This window comes from Sarcophilus harrisii, chromosome X (assembly GCF_902635505.1).
Source record: "Sarcophilus harrisii chromosome X, mSarHar1.11, whole genome shotgun sequence".
Taxonomy (NCBI): domain Eukaryota; kingdom Metazoa; phylum Chordata; class Mammalia; order Dasyuromorphia; family Dasyuridae; genus Sarcophilus; species Sarcophilus harrisii.
This window is the reverse complement of record NC_045432.1, coordinates 24,237,187-24,254,361: the sequence shown is the minus strand read 5'-3', so window position 1 is coordinate 24,254,361 and position 17,175 is coordinate 24,237,187.

Here is a 17,175-nt window from a genome sequence, read left to right as displayed (position 1 = left end):
TCCAGCGGAGGAATACATGAGCATATTTGTGGGCAGTAGGGAATGAGCTAATAGACAAAGAGAGATTCTGAATAAATCAAAGAGTGGGAATGACAGAAGGGACAATCTATTGAAGGAGAATGAATGGAATGGGGTCTTTTTAACAAGTAGAAAGGTTACCCTTGGTGTAAGGGCTAAAGCCATTTCACCAGGAGACAAACGGGTGAAGGAAAAAGTGGCAGGGTGATAGAGTCCCCACCAATGTTTCTTTTGTCACATAAAACCGTATGACCAGAAATCCAAAGTAAAGGGCTTTAATGAAATAGAATAACTAAGGAAGAAGAAAAATTCAATAAGATGTTAACCACTTTTTCCCCTGCACTGTCACTTCCTTATCTGAATACTTTTCTTTAACTCTGAACTCTATCTCCTTGCCATAATGGAATGGAGATTTGTAGATACCTTATGAAAAGCTTTTTAGGTAGACTCCCTCTAAATTTAGGGATGTTCCATGGCAGAACCAATTGATCACTGAGACACCTTAGGGTTCGTCTGTCCCAAGTTTCAGGAGACTTCCTTCTTGAACTCAATTCCCTCCCCTAGGAAAAATCTGGAGTCCCAGTAATAATCACAAGGGACAGCCAAGTATATCCATAAATATTAATATTATAAACATTCATCATTTTTATTCAGAATGGTCATAGGTAACTATATACACATACATACGTAGCATATCATACATTGTAGGCCAAACCCAGAGGTCAAATGCAGGAACATGATACAGACCACAGGATTACATACAAAAGTATATATTACATGTATCCCATTAATGAGCATCATCTTACTTTATATGTAGCCTCCTCTCTGATTATTCTTGGATCATCATTATTCAGCCAGAGCACTACAGTGATGTTCCCTTCACTCTTGCAAGGGCCTTCTGTTTCTTCAGCACTCTTGAAATCCCCAGACACACTGGCCACCAATTCATATCGCAAATTTGTGAAAAAGCCAAAGCTGGTTATCTCAGTCTTTTTAAATTTTTCTTACTTTTTCTAGTAAATTTATTTGTTTTTAATATGCCTTACTTTATGAATCATGTTGAGAAAGAAAAATTAGAGCAAAAGAGAAAAACCATGGGAGAGATTTAAAAAAAACCAAACAGAAAAAAAGTGAACATAGCATGTATTGATTTACATTCAGTCTCCTTAATTCTTTTTCTGGACACCGATGGTGTTTTTTTATCCAAAGTATTGGGATTTCTTTGAATCACTGAACCGCTGAGAAGAACCAAGTCTTTCATAGTTGATCATCGCATATTCTTGCTGTTATTGTGTACAATGTATTCCTGGTTCTGCTTGTTTCGCTCAGCATCAGCTCATATAAATCTTTCCTGGCCTTTCTAAAATCAGCCTGTTCATCATTTTTTATAGAAGAAGAATATTTTATTCCCTTCATGTGCCATTGTTCAGCCATTCCCCAATTGATGGGCATTTGCTCCTTTTCCAATTCTTTGCTACCACAAAAAGAGCCATTACAAACATTTTGTACATGTGAATCCTTTTCCCTTCTTTTATATTTCCTTGGGATACAGACCCAGTGGTGACACTGCTGGGTTAAAGGATATGCAGTTTTATAGGCCTTTGGGCACAGTTCCAAATTGCCCTCCAGAATGGTTGGTTTATTTCACAATTCCACCAACAATGCATTAGTTTCCCAGTTTTCTCTTATCCCCTCCAACATTTATCATTATCTTTTCCTGTCATTTTAGTCAGTCTGAGAGGTGTGAGTGGTACCTCAGAATTATTTTAATTTGCATTTCTCTAATCAGTAGTGATTTAGAACATTTTTTCATATAACTATAGATGGCTTTAATTTCTTCATCTGAAAATTGTCTGTTGATATTCTTTGACCATTTATCAATTGAGGAATGGCTTGTATTCTTATAAATATGACAGTTTTTTATATATTTTAGAAATGATTTATCAGAAACGCTGGCTGTAAATATTTTTCTCAGCTTTGTACTTCCCTTTTAATCTTGTTTCTGTTGGTTTTGTTTGTGCAAAAACTTTTTAATTTAACCTAATCAAAGTTGTCCATCTTGTCTTTCATGATGTTCTCTAATTATTCTTTGGTCATACATTCTTCCCTTCTCCAAAGATCTGATAACTAAATTATGCCTTGTTCTCCTAATTTGTTTATGGTATCATCCTTTATGCCCAAATCATGTACCTATTTTGAGCTTATTTTGGTATGGAGTGTGAGATGTAGGTCAATACCTATTTTCTGACATATTATTTTCCAGTTTTCCCAACAATCTTTGTCAGATAGTAAGTTTTTATTCCAAAAGCTAGAGTTTGGGGTGGGTTATCAAATACTAGATTACTATAGGCCTTAATTGTTATGTCATGTGTATCTAATCTATTCCACTGATCCACCACTCTGTTTCTTAGCCAGTACCAAAAGGTTGGTTATCTCAGTCTTAAGTTCTCTGTCTAGAAGTTTAGATAGCCTCCATTCCCTCAGGTCCTCCATTGTCAGGTACTCCAGAGCTTTAAACAGAAAGGGATTGGCTTTGAAATTTATTCTCCCAACCTTCTGAGGTCTACCCTTGGGCTAAATCAGTCCTATCTGACTTCCTTGATTCCCAAGATGATATCACCATAAAATTCTCCTTTTCTGAATCCAAATCCTCTTTATATAAACTATCATCTGCCTCCATCTAATATTGCTGGATGAACTCTCTTTGGAGCCTGTCTTAGAGGCTTCATGGCTATCATTTTTAGTACACATTGCTCCTGTCCCCCAGAGAGCCCAGCTGACTCCCCTGTGGATAGCTGCTGGTTGCAATTTATTGAAAACAGAAGTCTGAATAATTGGATTCTCCAATCACTCCTATATCATGTATTTGTGTCAGAATTGCTATGTTGCCTCAAGTATTTCCCATTTCCTATATTCCAATAACAAAATGACATTTGCACTTCTGTCCATTTATCTTCACTAAATGTTCTCATCCACGTTTCCCACCTCTGGCTCCTGCATTTTCTCATAGTAATATGCCTTACTAATATTCGATGCTCCCATATTCTTGCTTCTACCTATCCTATTTCTTTTGGGTAAAATATGTCCTTCTAGAGACACACATCATTCTCATCCCACAAAGTCTCAGTGATACCTGTTGAAATTTGTCTCCTTACATTAGGATATTTATTCCTTTATTTGCGTTGTCTGATACTTGAGCATTTTTAAAATTTAAACATCAACCAGATCAGCTAATCAATAATCATTTATTAAGTACCTTCTTTGTGCTGAGTGCTGGAAAAACAAAAAAAAAAGAGGCAAAAGACAAGGATTTTACAGCCTAAGGTGGGGAAGAGCCAGTGTCCATATAAATATGCATGACACAAGCTATATATAGGATCAATAGGAAATAACTAACAGAGTGAAAGCACAAAGAGGGATTGGAAAAGGTTTCATGGAAAAGATGGGGGTTCATTTAGGACTTAAAGGAATCCATGGAAGTCCTTTGATGGAGTTGAGAAGTGAGAAAATTTCAAGCGTGGAAGACAGCTAGAGAGAATGATGAGAGCCAAGGAACAAGCCAGTGGAATAGCCAAAATCCAGGGTCCATGGATGAAAGAGTACATATCAAGGATTAGTATAAGAATGGTGGGAAAGTAGAAGTAGGTTATGTTATATTATAGTATAGTATATACTATACACACACACACACACACACACACACACTATAGTAGGCTTGCTTGACAAACAAAGGATTTTATATTTTATGTTGGTCATTTATGCCAAGGCAATGGAGTTTGAGTTGGAAAGCAGGGCATTAGAGTGATCCAAACTCCCTACGTTAGGGAAATAACTGGTGGTTCAATGGAGAATGAATTAGACTGGAGCCAGGCCGATCCACCAGTAGGATCTTACAGTAGTATAAGGCATGAGATGATGGAGGTCTTCACCAGAGTAATGGCAATATCATGGAAGAGAAGATGGGGAATCCATTTGAGAAATGTTGCAAAGATGACATGGACAGGCCTTAGGAATAATTTGGATATAGGAGATGAGAAACGAGTCAAGAATACTGCCTAGGGGCAGCTAGGTGGTACAGTGGATAGAGAGTACCAGCCCTGAAGTCAGGAGGACCTGAATTCAAATTTGGTCTCAAGACACTTAAAACTTCCTGGCTGTGTTACTCTGGGCAAGTCACTTAACCCCAATCAACTCAGGAAAAAAAAGAATAAAGTCTAGGTTTCAAGCCTGAGGAATTGGAATAATGCTGTTGTTCATATATTTGAGTTGATAGGTTTTCTTGGTCCTTCCTTCCTTGGACTTTTGTGTCCTATGAACTTGTAGACTTCTCAGCTGCTATGCTTCCATTAATGTAGCAATCCTGTCTGATATCTTGCTTGATACACGTACATTGCCATTTTTCTCCCTTTATATCCTTTTTATTTTAAAGCCCTTTGGTTAGATTTTTGCAGGATAGCAAGCAGATATATTCTTACTAGCTGTTGCTAGATACATTCTTTCCATTGCCAGGAATATATCATTCTTAAATTGTGAGATACAGTCCAGAAATCTAAATCTCGTTTTCAAATTCTATTTCCATTTCATCACTTCCAAAATAATTTTTCCCTTTCCTATGGCTTGTCTTCAGTGAACAACAGTGAGGAAAACCCAACCCGTTACCCCCGTGGTCTTTTTGTTTCCTTCCCGAAATTTGGTAATCTTTGGCGATGCTTTTTTAGCAATATTGTTTGTATCCATGACAGCCCACCTCAAAGCCAAGAAATCCAGTTTGTGTAGGGGATTATGAGTCATCTACTGACATTCAAAAGGCCTCTGATAACCATCCTTTTGTCAGAAAATCAGCAAGCATTTATTAAGCACTTACTGTATGCTAGACACTGTGCTAAGGGTTTGGGATGCAAAGACAAAGCAAAAACAATCCCTGACCTCAAGGAACTTACATTCTAAGAAGAAAGAAAATATGTAAAATAATTGTAATCTATGAGGTACATACTGAGTAGATGGAAGCTAACTTTAGAGGGAAAGAAAGACACTGGCATGGGGGATACTGGGAAAGGCTTTAAACAGAAGCTGGCACTTGAGACTTGAAGTAAGCTGGAGAGACAAGATAGGAAGTAGCTAGATTATAAAAAGAATCAAGTGCTAAACAGAGGATTTTATATTTTATCCTAGAAGTAATAGGGAAAGCCATTATTTGGGGAGTTCATTGAGTAGAATTACAGGAAATATAACATGACCAGACTTGTACTTTAGAGTTGAATCAGAAGAGACTTGAGGCAGGGAAACGACTTAGAAGCCTCATCCAGGTGAGAGGTAATGAGGACCTAGTCATCCTTTCACTGTGTTAATGGCAAGAAAAAGTCAAATGTAAGAGATGGAAGGGTTTATGTAGAAACAGCAAGATTTAACAGGTGATTAGATATTTGGAGTGAGGGAGCATCCACTTGACATGCATGAGCCTATCTTGCCCATAGATGTGCAAAATAGAACTGTGCCTCTTTTGCTTTACTCTCTTGTTAATCTTCCCAAGGTGAATCGCCTCACCCTATAAGTACAAGCTTCTTTGTCCTTTGAAGAAAAATATTCCAAACAGCGGTAGTCAAAAGAACAACTCTGTCTCAGACTGTGTCCGTGAGCCTTGGGCTTCTGGGGATGACATAAAAGGGTATTGCCTTTTTGTTGCCTAAGCAAACTCACACTAGCCATACCTCCTGAATTGATTATATCAGTTCAGAATAACTTGGAGGCTATTCTCATTGTGCATGTAGCCATTGGCACACTACTAGGAAGTACGCTACCATTCGCTTATGGACTCTTTGGGCATTTGGGTCAGTGCTCTTGAGATACCGTACCCCAGTCGTGACTGCCTGTAGCAAAAGTTAGTGAAACATCAGAGGCTTTCTTCTTCCGAGATCACCAAACACGCATGTCTGCGAACGTCTGCAGAAATTCAAGTGCTGACATCTTGGAGTACTTAGCCTTTTCTGGGCTTACAATATCAAGAGAAGGTTCCTGGGGTTCTCCGATACTCCCCTGCAACAATATTCTAACTCCTAGTAGTATATCTGTGACATTTTCCGGCCACGCTTCCAAGGCTTCCCAATTTGTGAGTGAACTTGACCCCTCTAAGGACTTCAGCTTCCCATTTCAAATAGCTTGTTGTCATATTGTTGGACTGACTGGCCGCCCTTGGTGAGTAACTGCTCCCCAAGACTCGCTCTCTTGCTATTGAGAAAGGCGTGGCCGCCAAGGCTCTATCAAGGATGGGATGTCTCCTAATCACGAATTGCTGAGGGTGGTATTGCTTCTGCCAGCAGGCCTCTCATATCGTACACAGTTGTTCCTTCTCTCATCAGGAAGACTTTCAACTTTCTCATTAGCTCCCAGTCAGCAGTACAGGGCTTAATAACTAGTTTGCAAACAACACTATTAACAGTTATCTCCTTAGGGATGCTGGAGTGTACCATTGTTTCAGCCTGCTTACATAATGGCACTATCATGACCTATCTCTAACTCAGTACATTGAGGTTGATTTTGTTGTTCAGTCATTTCAGTCATTTTCAAATCTTTCTGTCTCTATGTGGGATTTTTTTGACGCAGATAATAGAGTGGTTCGCCACCTCTTTCTCCAGCTCATTTTACAGATGAGGAAATTGAGGCAAACAGTTCACAGAGCCAGGAAATGTCTGAAGGCAGATTTGAACTTTCATCTTCCTGACTCCAAGCTCATTGCTCTATCTACTTTGCTACCTACCACACCAAGTCATACCAGTATCCAATATTTCATCGGAGTGCCCATCGGATTATGTAAAGTCCTTGCAGTATCTTTATAATTATGGCCAGTGAAAACTACCTTCCCCAAATCAAGAGATATTTGTAAGAATTTGATATTGTTATTATATACCAATTTTATAATAGATGAATGGTCAAGGTGGCTATTTAAGCCAGTACTCCAATTTGAAAGTTATTTTAACTGTTTGACAGTGTCACTGCTGTAAATAATGATCATTTTAATGGCACTTTACACAAAAGCAAAATAGCCATTTGAAAATTAATTAATCTGGTCTGGAGAAGTTACGTTGTAAAATGTTTTCCCCTTGCACTGAAGGAGAAAAGTACAAAAAGAAAAAAATCTTTAATGAATCCTCTGCATTGCTAGGGCAGCCACACATATTTACACACACACACACACACACACACACACACGTCTATATATAAAGACAGAGTGTGTATATGTATATATATATATATATATATGTAGTTAATATACAATTATATATTTTTAACATTGTCAATCTTTATTGATGGATTATCTAAGAACATACTGCCAACGCTGCCTTTTCTTTACTCCACCTGTAGCATAATAAACTCCACTCATCTCTCATTTTACCTGTGTGGATATTTATGCTTTAATTGTGTTGCATGTCTCTTATAAACAACATATGTCAACCTCCATTTTCTAGTATATATGCTGCTGATGTCAGCACAGGCCTCCATTTTCTAACACATTTTTCTATTATTCCTTATTTTATGGGCAAGTACATCCCCTTTATACTGACAGTTGTGGTTGTTCATTGTTATATTTAAGATATGTGTATATGTATATATATTTATATACGTATATATATAAATGTATATATATATACATATACACACACATATATATACACAACCCATATATGTATGTGTATCTTGTATGTGTGTATAAATATATGTGTGTTTGTGTATGTATGTGTGTGTGTATCTAGGATAAGCTCCCACAAATGTAGTAAATAGGCCCCTTGGTATGGCCACAGTCAAAAGGGGCAAGACTAGAAATTGAATCAAGTATAAAATCCTCTCACACCTGTACCCCATTAATTGTCACCTGCCCACATGGCTGCTGAAGAGTATTTATCCCAGTTTCATCATCAGTACTTTGGGAGAAGGAAACACCAGTTACTTGAAGAAAGCTGCTGAGGAAACTCTACATAGCTCTAAGGAATACTAGGCTTCTGTGTATGGGAGTTGGGCAGTCGGGAAAATCTGCAACAGGTCTTCAGTGTGCTGTGTCTTGATACAGAGACCATATAGTCATAGAACCTTCCTGAATTTCTTCAACCCTGCGTCTTTTCCTTTTGCAAGACTTCCAACTAAGTTCCTGATGTTGCTTTTTAATGTGGTTCCCTTCCAAAGCATGAATGGAAAACTGAAGACTTAGTAGAACATGATTATTGTCTTCAACTATTCGAGGAGCTAAAATTTGAAAGAGACCTCAGTGAGATCCAATTCGATTCAAAAAGCATCCCTGAGGTTTGTTCTGCTCCTCTCCAGAAAGTAGAATTGGGAGCAATGGATTGGGGTTTCAGAGGGGCAAATTGATGTTGAAATTAGGAAAGGCTTCCTATCAATTAGTGTTACCTAAAAGAGAATGTGCTATCCTGGGAAGACTTCACAAAAAGTCTCGATGACATGTTGTTGGGGAACAATAGGGGATTCTTGCTCAAGGAAGGGTTACATTAGAGGGCCTCTGGAGATCCTTTCAGATCTGAGATTTTGGGGGTTCTGAAGTTCCTCAATGGTTTTCAGGGCCTTCAGAGCAGTGTGGTAGCACAGTAATATTACTGAAAGACTACTGGAAGATCCTGGTGATTTGGGCTAATTTTTCTCTCAAAAGGCAATGGAACCAGCTTTAATATTTAATTGGTCCAGAGGAGTAAGGTTCAATGACGTAGCTTCACAATGACCTAAGACATAAAAAACAATACATGAGCAGCTGAGTGCTCCTCAAGTCTTGATGCATGCTCTACAGTCATGCGAGTTATGTCATGACTTATCTGGCCAAATACACCACCATAGGAAATGCAGAGTGAGAGGAGCTGGACCCAACTGAACCAATTATTTACTGACTACCCTTTTAATGCTCTTGTTAAGTGAACTTCCTTTTATGAACTTCATATGGTCTATGAATGTCTCAATTGACTCCAGTGCAGAGTCCGAACTCTCGGACTATCCTGAGAGTCCCAGAACAGATAGATAGGATAAGAATAGGACCTTGCTACCAATATCAGGTATTATATATAAACTTCTGACCTTAGTTTGATGAGAATCTATTTGCAAGCCGGGTCCATATTTCCTAATTAATTTTCAGGTCCCAACACAGGGTCTAACATAGTACTTGATTCGCCACAGACACATGGCCTATCTGTTTAAATAACTTTAGATTGACTGGTCAGTGAACTGTTCACTGAAAGATAGATATTGGCCTGGAAATGGATGGTCTAAAAAGTTCAGAAGGACCTCCTCAAAATGGCATGTTACAGTTTCTGTTTTATTGAGAATATTTAGAGTCACAAGGGAGTAGATACGGTATGTCTTATTATCTTATATTTAAATGTTTGTTTATTCATCCTCACAAGCTTACCAAAACCACTCATAAGGAGTCGGAGTCCATTTCGTTGATCTTGTTGGAAAATTTAGCTGTCAAAATACCTATTTACAGTAAAGCAATAGGGCTCCAAATGTGCTGGGAAATTGATATTATATGTATGGCGTAACAGCCTAAGGAAGAATATTGTATAATAAATGTTTACACACCATCAAGTCTACAAACATTAAATATCATACAAGATAGAATCTTTTTTTCTTGTGTAATTTATCTCCATTTTTCCCTTACCTTCTCTCATTTTCTCTTCCAGCGTTACTCACAGACAAACCTCCCAAGCCATTGTTCCCCAGGGAGAATCATCCGAGTGTTATTGATGTCCAGCTGGGTAAGTCCCCCTCTGGGAATAATAGATAGGAAACTTCTGCTCTATTAACAGATGGGAAAAATTGCAAGAACCAAGAGAGGTTTATTGCCACTGTTATTACATGCAAATTAATTTGCGTCCACTCATTTGTAAGTGTGGAGTTCACTGCAGTAACAGTTTAAGGAAATGAGTTTGTATTGTGTGAAGGAATGGTTATCCTAATTGGTTACATTGGGTAGTCAGCATACACGTCCACAGAGCTTTTTATCTGTGATTGATGGGTAAATGGACATCTTGCCTTCATGACTGGGGACCAGAAGCCTTGCATTGCTTTAGCCAAAATATCTTTTTTGGTAAAGTGCTGGTTCCTGGAAACAGCCTGCTCCTTTCAACAGTGGCCAAATCTCCAAGACTGAATAAGAGCACCCTTTATAATGATTTGGTCATGTTATTTCCAATGGCATAATCCAGGGCTATTTTAAACTTGTTTCTAAGTTGAGATCCTGAATATTTATGAATCATCTGGTGTTGGGAGAAGTAACAACTTGATTTATGGGCACTCCTTTTTTTTCTTTCTTTCTTTTTTTTAAACAAACTCAAATCAGGATGCAAGATGTCAAGGCTCTTTTTTTTAGTCCCCCACAGCCAATCTTTGTATTTTTAGAGCCATAGACTTGAAACTTGGAGGCCAAAGACTCTGTGAACAAATTGCAGCCTTTAATCTGAAGCATTCTTTTATTTTCTGTGAGCTTTCACCAGTCCCTTGAGTTTTGTTCCAATAATCAGAATTTCTCCTTCTCTGAACAACAGAAATATGCCAGGACTGTACAAAATGCAGAAAGACTATTAGGGTTGTTTGAGGGCCTGCAATTTATTTGTTTTTCTGACACTAAAAGGATACAGCAATTATTTAGTCTGGAGATGCCAAATTGACCCCAATACTGCACTCACTTTGGGAATTTTTCACTTAATGTTTACTTCTCTCTGTTTTACTTGGGTTTGGGGGTGACTTATAGCTATCCATAACATCTGAGAGAGAAAATTGCATTATTGCTATGAGTGGGTTCATTTATCTGAAATGGAAGGTAGAATGGTGTACTTTGGCTCGGGATGCTTTTTACCTTGGCTGAAACCAAAGTAATTTTGATCTTTTTTGATAATTTAAGGTACCTTTGTTCTGAGGGCTCAAAATGTTGGGGCGTTTTGGGGAAATTTTGTATCATGGATTACTTTGGATTACAGCACCGGCAATTTGTATTGTGGATTACTTTGGATTATAGCATAGGAATACACCCCAAGATACCAGGGGAAGAGGGACAATCCTTAGGATGATGATATGCTTCAGATGCACTTAAAATACCGTGCTGGACTTTTCAACCCACAATTCAAGACTCGATTCAGCAACTCCTTTGTTAACAGAAAGATGGAGACACGCTCATTTTTTCCCCTCACGTGAAGGCCACTCTGCCACGATATCCGGAGAACCAATCCATTCAGCTCAAAATAATCAGTCAAACTGACTCTTTGTCATAAAGCAGATAAAACAGATATGACTGACTTGCTTTTCCACGGGTTGCTCTGACATCGCATAGCCCCAGCCAAAGATTATCTCATAACTTACATTTACAACTAGGTAGTAAAGTGGCTTTAAAGGGCTTGAGGAACAGTGGCAGAGGGGGTTCTGTGCTCCAAACAGCTGTTCTTTTGAAAGCCTTAAATGTGTAAGAGAGTTTGGAAATGGTGATTCGATTGGGAACATTTCTGTCTATAACAGGAGACATGACAGAGTATCTAGGGAGATACTAAGCCCACCTAGAAAGTGACTTTTCCCTCATGTTCTAGAATGGGCCAAACATCTCCATTCTCAGAAATATCATAACACGATACACCTAGAGTTGGAAAGCACCTTGGAGGCCATGTAGTCCAAATCCCTCATTTAGGGCCCAGAGAGATTAAATGACTTGGCCAGATTCACACATCAGAGATAGGATTTGAACCCTCATTTTCAGAGATGTTTTTCTTTTTACTGTACCAAACCAGCCTTGTGCCTAAACTAGATTTTTTAAAATTAATTAATTAATTTATTATAGCTTTTTATTTACAAGACATATGCATGGGTAATTTTTTAGCATTGACTCTTGCAAAACCTTCTGTTCCAACTTTTCCCCTCCTTCCCCCCACCCCCTCCCCTAGATGGCAGGATGACCAATACATTAAACTAGATTTTTAAAAAGTTAATATATAAATGACTTTTATCCAGTACAGCTGGATCACCAAACCCTTCAACCAGTTGAGGATGTCAAATTCTACCCCCTACTCAGAGATCAATCACCCACCATTGATGTCACTGCTTAGTTTTCTCCGCTCCAATAAATTCTCTCAACATATGTTAAACCGCCCTATTTTTGAGAATCAATAAATGTACAAAACCAGTTGGGTTTTTTTTTTTGAGGATAAGATAGCCTTCATTTAACCCCAGAGAAAGTACCAAAAAATACAGAGGACTTCCAGTAGACCATTGGCAGACAACGAAAATACATAAAGCTCTCAAACAGCCCACAAACTCCTTCCAGAAGACAATCATATTTTTGGAGCTTTTGAACAAATAATAATACCCTTGCCCAGCAGACCTGCATTATACAAATTACTGTAATAGGACTGGGTAGCAAGATCAAGTTCCCTTGCTTCCCCAAACCATGGATTTCTTTGTTTTAATTCCTCAAACCGCAGAGGTCATTTGGGCAATCCTCTTCATTCCAAGCATGCATTTCTTCCTGTAGAAGACTAAGTCTTCAAACTTTCCCAGTATCATCCATGAAGCAACTCTAAGGTTAGTTCCACCTAGCAGATCTCTCTGCTCTTTCTAAAAGGAGATTCAGATCAATGAACAGCATCCATGAATTCAAGGGATGAGCGGGTCTGCTCCCATGTGCTTCTGTAAAAAGAAAATCTATTAGTCACTTCAGCTGCCATTATCTCTTGGGCTAGAAAAGTCCCTCCCGGGTCGTCTCCTCTTAGGGTGTATCCTAGCACGTATCTATCTCAACTAAGGTCTTCTGAGAAAATCCACATCACCTGCTCCTGAAGTGGGGCACAATTAGGAGAAATCCCTTCTGCCCTTTCCCCAGCATACTCAGAGCAAGGTGCAAAGGCAAGACCAAACAGTGATATACATACGATCGTTTATCACACAAAATGAGAAACTCTTGGGAACGTTCGAGTCCCAGCCTGAAGGTTATTTAGAATAAACATTGTCTAACGTGTTTATTTTCATTGCGTTGGGGCTAGGGGAGGTTTCTTTGCTCCATGCATTTCTAACAGAAATTTGGTGAATATTAGATTTCAATGGAAATACTCCATGTCTACTATATGGAATTGGCTTCAGTACAGATACTTTATTATGTCTCCAGAGGAAAAGAAACATCTTGACTTTCTCTCTCCTATAGTGTAATCCATTAGTCATCCTTGAGATTCTACGAATTTACATACATTTTTGCTGACACAGCCATGACAGCTTGGGTATAGCTAAATAGTATTCACGTTCTAATGCTGCAAAAAGATTCATCTTCACCAAAAAGACATCCATTTCAAGAGCACAAACACGTTCTTAACCAAATAATCGGGACACTGTTGCCTGCCAAAGCAAACCTATCCAACTGAAGTACATTAAAGGTACCTGAGGTAATGTTAAGAAATGGAAGGAGGAAATATTGACAAAACATAAATTCAGTTCAGCCCTGTAATCTTTAATCTCTTCTCTTCCTCATGGAGCTTTAGCTCTCAATTTGAAAAATGATCTTTTGCTAAACTGAAGCTAACTCTCTCCCCTATTTTCCATCCACAAATACTCGAGAATTTCTGAAATAGTGGACTGAATTGTGGGTTTGGAATCAGAAAGCCCAGAGTCTGAATCCTTCTTCAGATGCTACCTAGCTGTGTGGCCCCGAGCAAGTCACTTATGTTTTCTGTGCCTCAGTTTCCTCAGATGTTACACAAGGATAATAATAGCACCTGCTTGACAGGATTGTTTTGAGGCTGTAATTCGATATTGTATGCAAAGTGCTTTGCCAATCTTTTTTTTAATTAAAGCTTTTTATTGAGAAAACATATGCATGGGTAATTTTTCCAACATTGACCCTTGCAAAGCCTTCTGTTTCAATTTTTCCCCTCCTTCCCCCACCTCCTACCGTAGATGGCAGGTAGTCCAATACATGTTAAATATGTTAAAATATATGTTAAATCCAATATATAGATACATTTATACAGTTACCTTGTTGCACAAGAAAAATCGGATCAAGAAGGAAAAAATAAAACTGGGAAAGAAAACAGAATGCAAGCAAACAACAACAGAAAGAGGGAGAATGCTATGTTGTGGTCCGCACTCAGCGCCCACGCTCCTCTCTTTGGGTGTAGATGGCTGCTCTGCCAATCTTAAAGAATGATATATGAAATTCCCATCATCATTGCAGAGCACACCAGCTCTGCAGCTTTAGTCTTAGAGAATTGACCTGGGCATTTAAAGGTTAAGTGGCTTGTCCAAAATTTCGCAACATAGGATTCGAATCTACATCTGGCTCCATTGCTGATCCTCCACTCACTCTGCAATCTTACATCTCACTGTTTTTCCTTTTTATTACACCTCTAATAAAATCAAATCACTGAAGGACTATCACAACACATGTTTTGTTCAGAGAGAGCCAGTCCCTTCCTTCTTCCATAATTTATCATGCACCCCTGGTACCTATTCACTGAAGCCCAATATTCTTCACGAAGCTCAGAAGCCATGGAAAAATGTGGGCAGAAGTGTGAGACATTTGCAATCCGACTTTGAATAAAGTTGTACCTGATAGTGTATTCTGTTCTTTCTCACAGAGCAGGGATTTTTTTCTTCTTTGGAAATTCCTAATGATCTGAAATCAGTCAGTCAATGTTCTTCAGAAATAATAAGTCTAGACTTCATGTGTTTACTCCATCTGTACCCAAATGGCAAAAAGCAAGTCCACAACTCTAAAGAACATCAAAGAGAATCAGGCCAGGAGAAGTAGCAATCCTAGCTAATCATTTTAGCGCAGACATTTCATTCCTCGATGAAGTCGCTGCCGGACAACAATCTGTTCGTTCTTTCTTCCATTCTCATTCCGAATTTACTTTATTTCTACAAGATTCTTGAATTTATATTTCATGGCATCAGTCTGTTTTATGCACTCCTGCCTCAGAGATTTCCTATATGCATATGGAATGTTAATCTTCTGAAATTGATTCCCCAGCATATCAATTTCTCCTGAAAATGATATTGGATAATCCAATGGGACCAGAGTAAAAGATTTAGCGGGGAAATTTTGTGAAATGTTAAATCCGGTGCAGTGTTCAGGACTGAAAAGCAACAATTATACAAGCTGAACTAGAAATTAGGGAATTATCTAGGCAATGAAATCTATCCTTATTAATCTCATACTGGTAGTTATTGGAATTGGAGCCCTCGCTTGGTGACTTAATATATTCTTATCTCCCTGCAACTTGTTCCCGGACACCAAATTTATTCTATTCTTTATACGTTATAGAGATTGTGTTGATCTGAAAGCTTCCTCTGTCCAACGTTTGTTTGGAGATGGTCAATGGGTCACAGATACAACATACCTTATGATTGTGGGCCAGATTGCTGTGCATGTTAGTGCAGGATAAACACTTAAAAAAGCAAGAGAACAGTTGGTTTAAAGGTCCCCAACTTATTTAGTCAATGTGATAAAAACATCATTTCAATGGCTGTGTGTGTGTGTGTGTGTGTGTGTGTGTGTGTGTATAGGGGTGGGTTGTAGAAAGGATCCTTTAAATCCTCCAGCTCTTCATGTACGGCTTGAAAGTGCCCCTCAGAACACCTTCATTGTAAATTGGGGTAAATGCTGTGATGATTCTCAAAAGAAGAAAGGAACTGCAAGCAGCATCCAAATCACTAGCACCTGGCCATTTTGGCAGAAAGAACTGGAGGCAGCTCACAGCAATCTTCCCTGTCCTGTGCAGAAACACTGAGTCAGTGGCCTATTTCGAACAGGCCTTCCTTCTGTTTATTCTGGATAAAAGCTGAAAACTTAATGAATGACACCAAATAACATGTTCCCTGAATTGTCCAACATGCTAATTATTTGCAGCTTTGGATAATCTGGGCCGATCTCCCAACATTTAGTTGTAGTCTCCATGTCCAAGGCTTAATGACATTTTCCTTATTTTGGCTAGATCTTTGTGGTTTCTGAGGATTGGTGTCTTTTTTTTTTGTTGTTGTTTGTTTGAGGCAATCAGGGTTAAGTGACTTGCCCAGGGTCACACAGTATCCATTGTTGAGGTTGGATTTGAATTCGGGCTCTCTTGACTCTAGGGCCAGTGCGCTATCCACTGGGCCATCTAGCTGCCCCCACCATTTACTACCCTCCCCACCAAGGAGGACTGTCTTAAAAACTTTTTAAGAATGAAGGGACAGTCCTGTCAATGGTCAGCTCGATTAAGGAGGTGACTTCCAATCACCCAGCACCCTATCCTCTGTTAAGACTCAGAGTGTTTTGTTTAGTGCTACTAATTGTTCCTTGTTTTTCAAACTAATTAATAATCAGGCCTCAGGATCACAGTTGAGCAAGAAGTTTAATTAAATTAGGTATAAGTTTAGTAAAAATCAAAGCCATCCACGCATGTATTACAGAGCATAAGTGTTACACGCAGTTCATAATTTCAACTTCCTCCAAGGCAGAAAAATTCCCATTTATGCGAGAATCCAATTGTCCCTGCCACAGAGAATATAGAAACCATATGCCTTTTGAACTGTGCTATTATTTGGTAACAAGCATACAAGTGCACAGGACTTTGGATATTACTGATTGGGAAATCATCCTTTCTACTGTATTACGACTGTGTGCTATAGATTGCATTTTGCCTTTATGTTATTAATTCAAAAACCAGACTTGTCCATTTCAAGTTGAAAGTATCAAGGATTTAGAATTAGCGCCATTAGTGCCTGGGTGTGGATGCCTGGGACAAGGTAGAATTATTGATCAGCAAAAAGAAAGCAGATTGGGAAAAGCCTGTGCAAGTCACGAGCCATCAGTATACTGGACAGGCAGCTGGGAAGTCAAGCATAGGCCCTCTGGGATTCTAGATTTAGAGAGAGAAGAGACCTCAACAGCTACATATTCCAATCCTCTTATTTTACAGAGGAGGAAACTGAGACCCAGGAGACTGGAGAGACTTGCCCAAATCCTTGCCCTGGAGTTTCAGGGCCAAGAGTCCAAAACAACTAAAATGACCCAGTAGCACCGAGCCAGGACTGGAGTACTTGGAGATCAATATGTGGAACGTTTTTAGTATTCAGGTGCCTACTCCTTTATCTGCTTTCTACCTCTTTTTAGATGGCAGGTGGGTAGTTAGAGATGAGGCCATGTCT